The sequence below is a fragment of the Aegilops tauschii genome, chromosome 5 (genome assembly GCF_002575655.3).
Source record: "Aegilops tauschii subsp. strangulata cultivar AL8/78 chromosome 5, Aet v6.0, whole genome shotgun sequence".
Taxonomy (NCBI): Eukaryota; Viridiplantae; Streptophyta; class Magnoliopsida; order Poales; family Poaceae; genus Aegilops; species Aegilops tauschii.
Window position 1 is genome coordinate 227,554,685 of NC_053039.3, and position 10,518 is coordinate 227,565,202.

Here is a 10,518-nt window from a genome sequence, read left to right on the forward strand (position 1 = left end):
CTCTACTTCGGGCGCAAGGAAGCTGATATGCAGCAAAAAATCATGCTAAAATCTCAGCGCAATCGGAGTTACGAATCTCCCGGAATATAAGAAACAGTTTTCGGCCAGATCAGGGGACCGCAAAACAGAAGAGAACAGAGAGAGAGATCCAATCTCAGAGGGGCTCCCGCCCCTCCGCCGCCATGGAGGCCATGGACCAAAGGGGGAACTCTCCTCCCATCTAGGGGGGAGGCCAAGGAAGAAAAAGAAGAAGGGGGGCTCTCTCCCACTCTCTCTCGGTGGCGCCGGAGTGCCGCCGGGGCAAGGATCGTGACGGCGATCTACATCAACAATCTTGCTACTGTCAACACCAACTTTCTTCCCCTCTAGGCAGCGGTGTAACACCGCTTCTCCCCGCTGTAATCTCTACTTAAAATGGTGCTCAACTCCATCTATTATTTCCCAATGATATTTGGCTATCCTATGATGTTTGAGTAGATCCGTTTTGTCCTGTGGGTTAATCGTGATCTTGGTTGGTATGATTGTATATTTTATTTATGGTGCTGTCCTACGGTGCCCTCCGTCTCGCACAAACGTGAGGGGCCCCCGCTGTAGGGTGTTGCAATATGTTCATGGTTTGCTTATTGTCAGTGTTGCGGGGGTGACAACAACCTAAACGTGGATAAGTGGGTTATGGCGTATGGGAGTAAAGAGGACTTGGTACAATGCTATGGTTGGGTTTCACGACCTTAATGATCTTTAGTAGTTGCGGATGCTTGCTAGGGGTTCAATCATAAGTGCATATGATCCAAGTAGAGAAAGTATGTTAGCTCATGCCTCTTCCTCATATAAAATTACAAGAATGATTACCGGTACTTGTTATCGATTGCCTAGGGACAAATGACTTTCTTGTTGACAGAAGCTATGCACTTTATTACCTTTCAATTTATTCGTAGTTTTATTCTCGCAAAGTACTCGTGGTTTTATCCTTGCAAAACAGTTCCATACTTGTTTCCGGTAAAGCAAACGTCAAGTGTGCGTAGAGTTGTACTGGTGGTTGATAGAACTTGAGGGAATATTTGTTCTACCTTTAGCTCCTCGTTGGGTTTGACACTCTTATTTATCGAAGAAGGCTACAAACGATCCCCTATACTTGTGGGTTATCAACGCCCCCCATGGGCTGTCTGAATTGGACAAGGGGAAGGGGGCGCGCCCCCCTCTCCTTCTCCCTATCCCTCTCCTTCCCTTTTCCCCCTCCGAAAGAAAGGAAAGGGGGGCCGACTAGGACTAGGAGTCCTAGCCGGTCCCCCCATGTCGCGCCCCTTGTGGCCGGCCTCCTCCCCTCCTCCTTTATATACGGGGGCAGGGGGCACCCCATAGCACATCAATTGTTCTCTTAGCCGTGTGCGGTGCCCCCCTCCATAGTTCACTCCTCCGGTCATAGCGCCGTAGTGCTTAGGCGAAGCCCTGCTCGTATCACATCACCATCACCGTCACCACGCCGTCGTGCTGATGAAACTCTCCCTCGCCACTTTGCTGGATCAAGAGTTTGAGGGACGTCATCGAGCTGAACATGTGCAGAACTCGGAGGTGCCGTACGTTCGGTGCTTGATCGGTTGGATCGCGAAAACGTTTGACTACATCAACCGCGTTAAGCTAACGCTTCCGCCTTCAGTCTACGAGGGTACGTGGACACACTCTACCCCTCTCGTTGCTATGCATCTCCTAGATAGATTTTGCGTGATCATAGGATTTTTTAAAAAATTGCACGCTACGTTCCCCAACAATGGTATCAGAGCCAGGTTTATGCGTAGATGATATGCACGAGTAGAACACAAAGAGTTGTGGGCGATCATAGTCATACTGCTTACCACCAACGTCTTATTTTGATTCGGCGGTATTGTTGGATGAAGCGGCCCGGACCAACCTTACATGACCACGTTCATGAGACCGGTTCCACTGACAGACATGCAACTTGTTTTGCATAAAGGTGGCTGGCGGGTGTCTGTTTCTCCAACTTTAGTTGAATCGAATTTGACTACGGCCGGTCCTTGTTGAAGGTTAAAACAGCACACTTGACGAAACATCATTGTGGTTTTGATGCGTAGGTAAGAACGGTTCTTACTAGAAGCCCGTAGCAGCCACGTAAAACTTGCAACAACAAAGTAGAGGACGTCTAACTTGTTTTTGCAGGGCATGTTGTGATGTGACATGGTCAAGACATGATGTGACATAAGTTATTGTATGAGATGATCATGTTTTGTAAAAGTTATCAGCAACTGGCAGGAGCCTTATGGTTGTCGCTTTATTGTATGAAATGCAATCGCCATGTAATTGCTTTACTTTTTCACTATGCGTTAGCGATAGTTGTAGCTGCAATAGTTGGTGAGACAACAACGACGCTACGATCGAGATCAAGGTGTCAAGCTGGTGATGATGGAGATCATAACGGTGCTTTGGAGATGGAGATCAAAGGCACAAGATGATGATGGCCATATCATGTCACATATTTTGATTGCATGTGATGTTTATCTTTTATGCATCTTATTTTGCTTAGTACGGTGGTAGCATTATAAGATGATCTCTCACTAAATTTCAAGGTATAAGTGTTCTCCCTGAGTATGCACCGTTGGACAGTTCGTCGTGCCGAGACACCACGTGATGATTGGGTGTGATAAGCTCTACATTCACATACAACGGGTGCAAGATAGTTTTGCACGTGCGGAATACTCGAGTTAAACTTGACGATCCTAGCATGTACAGACATGGCCTCGGAACACTGAGACCAAAAGGTCGAACGTGAATCATATAGTAGATATGATCAACATAGAGATGTTCACCATTGAAAACTACTCCATCTCACGTGATGATCGAACATGGTTTAGTTGATATGGATCACGTGATCATTTAGATGACTCGAGGGATGTCTATCTAAGTGGGAGTTCTTAAGTAATATGATTAAATTGAACTTAAATTTATCATGAACTTAGTCCTGATAGTTTTTGCATATCTATGTTGTTGTAGATCAATGGCCCGTGCTACCGTTCCCTTGAATTTTAATGCGTTCCTAGAGAAAGCTAAGTTGAAAGATGATGGTAGCAACTACACAGACTGGGTCCATAACTTGAGGATTATCCTCATTGCTACACAGAAGAATTATGTCCTTGATGCACCGCTAGGTGAAAAGCCCCCTCCCGCTAATGTAGACGCTTTGAATGTCTGGCAGACGCGGTCTGATGACTACTCTATAGTTCAGTGTGCCATGCTCTACGGCTTAGAATCGGGACTTCAAAGATGTTTTGAATGTCATGGACCATATGAGATGTTCCGGGAGTTGGAGTTAATATTTCAAGCAAATGCCCGAGTTGAGAGATATGAAGTCTCCAACAAGTTCTATAGCTGCAAAATGGAGCAGAATAGTTCTATCAGTGAACACATACTTAGAATGTCTGGGTACCATAACCACTTGACTCAGCTGGGAGTTAATCTTCCGGATGATAGTGTTATTGACAGAGTTCTTCAATCACTGCCACCAAGCTCCAAAATGCTTTGTGATGAACTATAATATGCAAGGGATGGATAAGACAATTCCCGAGATCTTCGCTATGCTCAAAGCTGCGGAGGTAGAAATCAAGAAAGAGCATCAAGTGTTGATGGTGAACAAGACCACTAGTTTCAAGAAAAAGGGCAAAGGAAAGACGGGGAACTTCAAGAAGAATGGCAAGCAAGTTGCCACTCCCAGGAAGAAGCCCAAGTCTGGACCTAAGCCTGAAATTGAGTGCTTCTACTGCAAAGGAACTGGACACTGGAAGCGGAACTGCCCCAAGTATTTGGCGGATAAGAAGGATGGCAAAGTGAAAGGTATATTTGATATACATGTTATTGATGTGTACCTTACTAATGCTTGTAGTAGCACCTGGGTATTTGATACTAGTTCTGTTGCTCATATTTGCAACTCGAAACAGGGGCTACGGATTGAACGAAGATTGGCTAAGGACGAGGTGATGCGCGTTGAAAATGGTTCCAAGGTCAATGTGATCGCCGTCGGCACGCTACCTCTACATATACATTCGGGATTAGTTTTAGACCTGAATAATTGTTATTTGGTGCCAGCGTTGAGCATGAACATGTTATGTGGATCTTGTTTGATGCGAGACAGTTATCCATTTAAATCAGAGAATAATGGTTGTTCTATTTATATGAGTAATATCTTTTATTGTCATGCACCCTTGATGAGTGGTCTATTTTTGTTGAATCCCGATCGTAGTGATACAAATATTCATAATATTGATGCCAAAAGATGGAAAGTTAATAATGATAGTGCAACTTATTTGTGGTACTGTCGTTTGGGTCATATTGGTGTAAAGCGCATGAAGAAACTCCATGCAGATGGGCTTTTGGAATCACTTGATTATGAATCACTTGATACTTGCGAACCATGCCTCTTGGGCAAGATGACTAAGACTCCGTTTTCCGGAACAATGGAGCGAGCCACTGACTTATTGGAAATAATACATACTGATGTATGCGGTCCGATGAGTGTTGAGGCTCGCGGCGGGTATCATTATTTTCTGACCTTCACAGATGATTTGAGCAGATATGGGTATATCTACTTAATGAAACATAAGACTGAAACATTTGAAAAGTTCAAAGAATTTCACAGTGAAGTGGAAAATCATCGTAACAAGAAAATAAAGTTTCTATGATCTGATCGTGGAGGCGAATATTTGAGTTACGAGTTTGGTCTTCATTTGAAACAATGTGGAATAGTTTCACAACTCACGCCACCTGGAACACCACAACGTAATGGTGTGTCCGAACGTAGTAACCGTACTTTATTAGATATGGTGCAATCTATGATGTCTCTTACCGATTTACCACTATCATTTTGGGGATATGCATTAGAGACAGCTGCATTCCCATTAAATAGGGAACCATCTAAATCTGTTGAGATGACACCGTATGAACTATGGTTTGGCAAGAAACCTAAGCTGTTGTTTCTTAAAGTTTGGGGTTGTGATGCTTATGTGAAAAAGTTTGAGCCTGTTAAGCTCGAACCCAAATCGGAGAAGTGCGTCTTCATAGGATACCCAGAAGAAACTATTGGGTACACCTTCTATCACAGATCCGGAGGCAAGATATTTGTTGCTAAGAATGGATCCTTTCTAGAGAAGGAGTTTCTCTCGAAAGAAGTGAGTGGGAGGAAAGTAGAACTTGATGAGGTAATTGTACCTTCTCTCGAGTTGGAAAGTAGTTCATCACAGAAATCAGTTCTAGTGATGCCTACACCAATTAGTGAGGAAGCTAACAATGATGATCATGAAACTTCAGATCAAGTTACTAGCGAACCTCGTAGGTCAAGCAGAGCATGTTCCGCACCAGAGTGGTATGGTAATCCTGTTCTGGAAGTCATGTCACTAGACCATGACGAACCTGCGAACTATGAGGAAGCGATGATGAGCCCAGATTCCGCGAAATGGCTTGAGGCCATGAAATCTGAGATGGGATCCACATATGAGAACAAAGTATGGACTTTGGTTGACTTGCCCGATTATCGGGAAGCCATAAAAAATAAATGGATCTTCAAGAAGAAGACTGACACTGATGGTAATGTTACTGTCTACAAAGCTTGACTTATTGCGAAAGGCTTTCGACAAGTTCAAGGAGTTGACTACGATGAGACCTTCTCACCCGTAGCGATGCTTAAGTTTGTCCGAATCATGTTAGCAATTGCCGCATTTCATGATTATGGAATTTGGCAAATGGATGTCAAACTGCATTCCTTAATGGATTTCTTAAAGAAGAGTTGTATATGATGCAACCAGAAGGTTTTGTCGATCCTAAAGGTGCTAACAAAGTGTGGAAGCTCCAGCGATCCATTTATGGACTGGTGCAAGCCTCTCGGAGTTGGAATATACGCTTTGATAGTGTGATCAAAGCATATGGTTTTATACAGACTTTTGGAGAAGCCTATATTTACAAGAACGTGAGTGGGAGCTCTGTAGCATTTCTAATACTATATGTGGATGACATATTGTTGATTGGAAATGATATAGAATTTCTGGATAGCATAAAAGGATATTTGAATAAAAGTTTTTCTATGAAAGACCTCGGTGAAGGTGCTTATATATTGGGCATCAAGATCTATAGAGATAGATCAAGACGCTTAATCGGACTTTCACAAAGCACATACCTTGATAAAGTTTTGAATAAGTTCAAAATGGATCAAGCAAAGAAAGGGTTCTTGCCTGTTTTACAAGGTGTGAAGTTGAGTCAGACTCAATGTCCGACCACTGCAGAAGATAGAGAGAAAATGAAAGTCATTCCCTATGCTTCAGCCATAGGTTCTATCATGTATGCAATGCTGTGTACCAGACCTAATGTGTGCCTTGCTATCAGTTTAGCAGGGAGGTACCAAAGTAATCCTTGTCATTATGGTTTGACTGATAAAGATCTTAGTAGAATATGTAGGAACCAATATGAGCATCCAGGTTCCGCTGTTGGTTATTGACCGAAGAGATGTCTCGGTCATGTCTACATAGTTCTCGAACCCGTAGGGTCCGCACGCTTAACGTTCGATGACGATTTGTATTATGAGTTATGTGTTTTTTGGTGACCAAAGATTGTTCGGAGTCCCGGATGAGATCACGGACATGACGAGGATTCTCGAAATGGTCAAGAGGTAAAGATTGATATATTGTACGATGGTATTCAGACACCGGAATAGTTTCGGAGTGGTTCGGGTATTTTTCGGAGTACCGAGGGGTTACCGGAACCCCCCGGGGAAGTAATGGGCCTACATGGGCCATAGGGGAGAGAGAGGGGAGCCCACAAGGGGTGGCTCGCCCCCCCCATGGGCTGTCCGAATTGGACAAGGGGAAGGGGGCGCGGCCCCTCTTTCCTTCTCCCTCTCCATCTCCTTCCCTTTTCCCCTCTGAAAGAAAGGAAAGGGGGACTGACTAGGACTAGGAGTCCTAGTCGGTCCCCCCCATGGCGCGCCCCTTGTGGCCGGCCTCCTCCCCTCCTCCTTTATATACGGGGGCAGGGGGCACCCCATAGCACATCAATTGTTCTCTTAGCAGTGTGCGGTGCCCCCCTCCACAGTTTACTCCTCCGGTCATAGCGTCGTAGTGCTTAGGCGAAGCCCTGCATGGATCACATCACCATCACCCTCACCACGCCGCTGTGCTGACAAAACTCTCCCTTGACACTTTGCTGGATCAAGAGTTTGAGGGACGCCATTGATACGTCTCCAACGTATCTATAATTTTTGATTGTTCCATGCTGTTTTATTATCAATGTTGGATGTTTTATAATCATTTTATAGTCATTTTATATCATTTTTTGGTACTAACCTATTGACATAGTGCCAAGTGCCACTTGCTGTTTTTTCCATGTTTTTTACATCGCAGGAAATCAATATCAAACAGAGTCCAAATGCCACGAAACTCCACGATGATTTTTTATGGGCCAGAAGGAAGGCAATGGGCCCTGGTTGCACCTGGGGGGTGCCCCGAGGGGGCACAACCCACCAGGGCACGCTAGGAGGCCCATGCGCTCCCTGGTGGGTTGTGCCCACCTCGGGTGCCCCCCGGACCACTTCTTTGCTCTATAAATACCACAATATTCCAGAAACCCTAGAACAAGCGTCGAAATATTCATCCAGCCACCGCAGAGTCCAGAACCACCAGATCCAATGTAGACACCATCACGGAGGGGTTCACCACTTCCATTGGTGCCTCTCTGATGATGCGTGAGTAGTTCTTTGTAGACCTTCAGGTTCGTAGTTAGTAGCTAAATGGCTTTCTCTCTCTCGCTGAATTCTCAATACAATGGTCTCTTGGAGATCCATATGATGTAACTCTTTTGCGATGTGTTTGTTGGGATCTGATGAACTTTGAGTTTATGATCAGTCATATCTTTTTATATCCATGAAAGTTATTTGAGTTCCTTTGATCTCTTATATGCATGATCTCTTATAGCCTCGTATTTCTTCTCCGACATTTGGGTTTTGTTTGGCCAACTTGATCTATTTGTCTTGCAATGGGAAGAGGTTCCCGGTAGTGGGTTCGATCTTACGGTGCTCAATCCCAGTGACAGAAGGGGAAACAACACGTATGTATCGTTGCTACTAAGGATAAAAAGACGGGATCTATATCTACCGCCATATAAATAAACGGATCTTGTCTACATCATGTCATCGTTCTTATTGCATTACTTCATTTTTCCATGAACTTAATACACTAGATGCATGTTGGATAGCGGTCGATGTGTGGAGTAGTAGTAGTAGACGCAGGCAGGAGTCGGTCTACTAATCTTGGATGTGATGCCTATGTAATGATAATTGCCTGGATATCGTCATAATTATTTGAAGTTCTATCAATTGCCCAACAGTAATTTGTTTACCCACCGTTGCTATTTTTCTCGAGAGAAGCCACTAGTGAAACCTACGGCCCCCGGGTCTTTCTTCTCATATATTTGCCTTGCGATCTACTTTTCCTTTGCATTTTTATTCAGATCTATTAAACCAAAAATACAAAAATACCTTGCTGCGTTTTATCTTTATTTATTTTATTTGGCGTTCTATCTATCAATCCACTACAATTTACCGCCCGTCCACTTGCCTATCTTGAGGCGCCGTACCCCGGAAGGGATTGTCAACCCCTTTAACTCGTCGGGTTGCGAGGCCTTCGCTGTGCTACATCATCCCTCCCTCTCCGGGGAAATACCGACGTAGTTCCAGCTGCCATCAAGGAAGAATTTCTGGCGCCGTTGCCATGGAGGATCTTCAACATAACCCGGTTCCTAATCACAAATCTCATCTCCTTGCAATTTACATTATTTTCCATTTGCCTCTCATTTTCCTCTCCCCCACTTCACAAAAATTTGCCGTTTTATTCGCCTCTCTTTTTCCGTTCGCCTTTTTCTTGTCAGATCTATTCTTTGTTTGCAATCATGAGTGATTTTGGTATGGCACCAACAGATGATGGCATGACTCCTAAGATGGGATGTACGGGCAATATGGATGCTAAAACTTTTATCTTGGGTCAAGGGTATGTTATGGGAAAAGAACGTATCCAAGAATTTTTCAATTGTGTTGGGAATCTAAGTCTTGATGATGCTCATATACTTTAAACTACTAGATCTTATGCGGATGCTATTTCAGCACTAGTTCCGAAACTTGAAAGTAAATTTATTCGTACTCATCCTATTTTGCAAAGATTGTTTTTTGAGCTCCCCGATATAAAGAATCCTAGGGCTAAAAAGTTGGCCACTCTCGTTCTTATGAATGAGTTTGACTACATAATTCGGGAAGCTAGAGAAATGTTTGACTTTTATGGTATGAATCGTGAAAAACCTGTGATAGATGAAATTCTCTACAATAGTGACTATGCTTTGTGACATTTACTTGGGGATAATAAGATCCTTGATGATAATCTTAAAAAGGAGGTTCCCGTTTTAGAAATAATCCAACAAGTTTTTAATAATGTTAATCAACACTACTCTTGGATTGTTGCAGGAAATCAAAGGGGTTATGAAGAGAACCAACTAAGGAATGCTAAAGTTTCCATGGATAATATGTTTTATGTTGTGTTTACAAAACCCCATGATGAAAACACTTCTAAGAAAACTAAGAAAAACAAGGATGACAAAACTTAGATCCTTGCTTTATGCCTAGCTAAGGGCGTAAAACTATAGCGCTTGTTGGGAGGCAACCCAATGAATAAATTTATTTTTGCTTTTTGCTTTCTGTTTTTGTGTGTTTACACAATTATGCTACTGGTATGATTGTGCTTTTTATGTTCTAATTAGTGTTTGTGCCAAGTGAAGCCTTTAGGATCTTCTTGGGTGATAGTTGTTTGATCTTGCTGAAAAAGACAGAAACTTTTTGCTCATGAAAATAATTTTCATAAATCACAGAAAAGAGATTTTGCGCTGATTCTTTTTGCAGAAGATTAATATACAAATTACTCTGGTCTTCCTAATTTGGTAGAAATTTTGGAGTTTCAGAAGTATTCGCGAAAGTCAGATTGCTACAGACTGTTCTGTTTTGACAGATTCTGTTTTCTTTGTGTTGTGTGCTTATTGATGGCTCTATGGTTTTCTTTGATGAGTTTTGCCATAGAAAAGTTGGAATACAGTAGATACAATACAAAAACAAAATATGAATTGGTTTGATACAACACTTATAGTAGTGATTTATTTTTCTTACACTAACGGATCTCACGAAGGTTTTGTTGAGTTTTGTGTGATTGAAGTTTTCAAGTTTTTAGTTATCTTACGATGGATGAAGGAAGGATGTAAGAGCCTAAGCTTGGGGATGCCCCGGCATCCCAAGCTATTATCCAAGAATGAGCAACCAACTAAGCTTAGGGATGCCCCCGAGTGGCATCCCCGCTTTCTTCCAACAACTATCGGTATTTTACTCGAGGCTATAGTTTTATTCGTCACATGATATGTGTTTTGCTTGTAGCGTCTTGTATGATATGTGTCTTTGCTTGTTTTATTTTGTGTTTTAACTCATCAATCCTTGCTGGA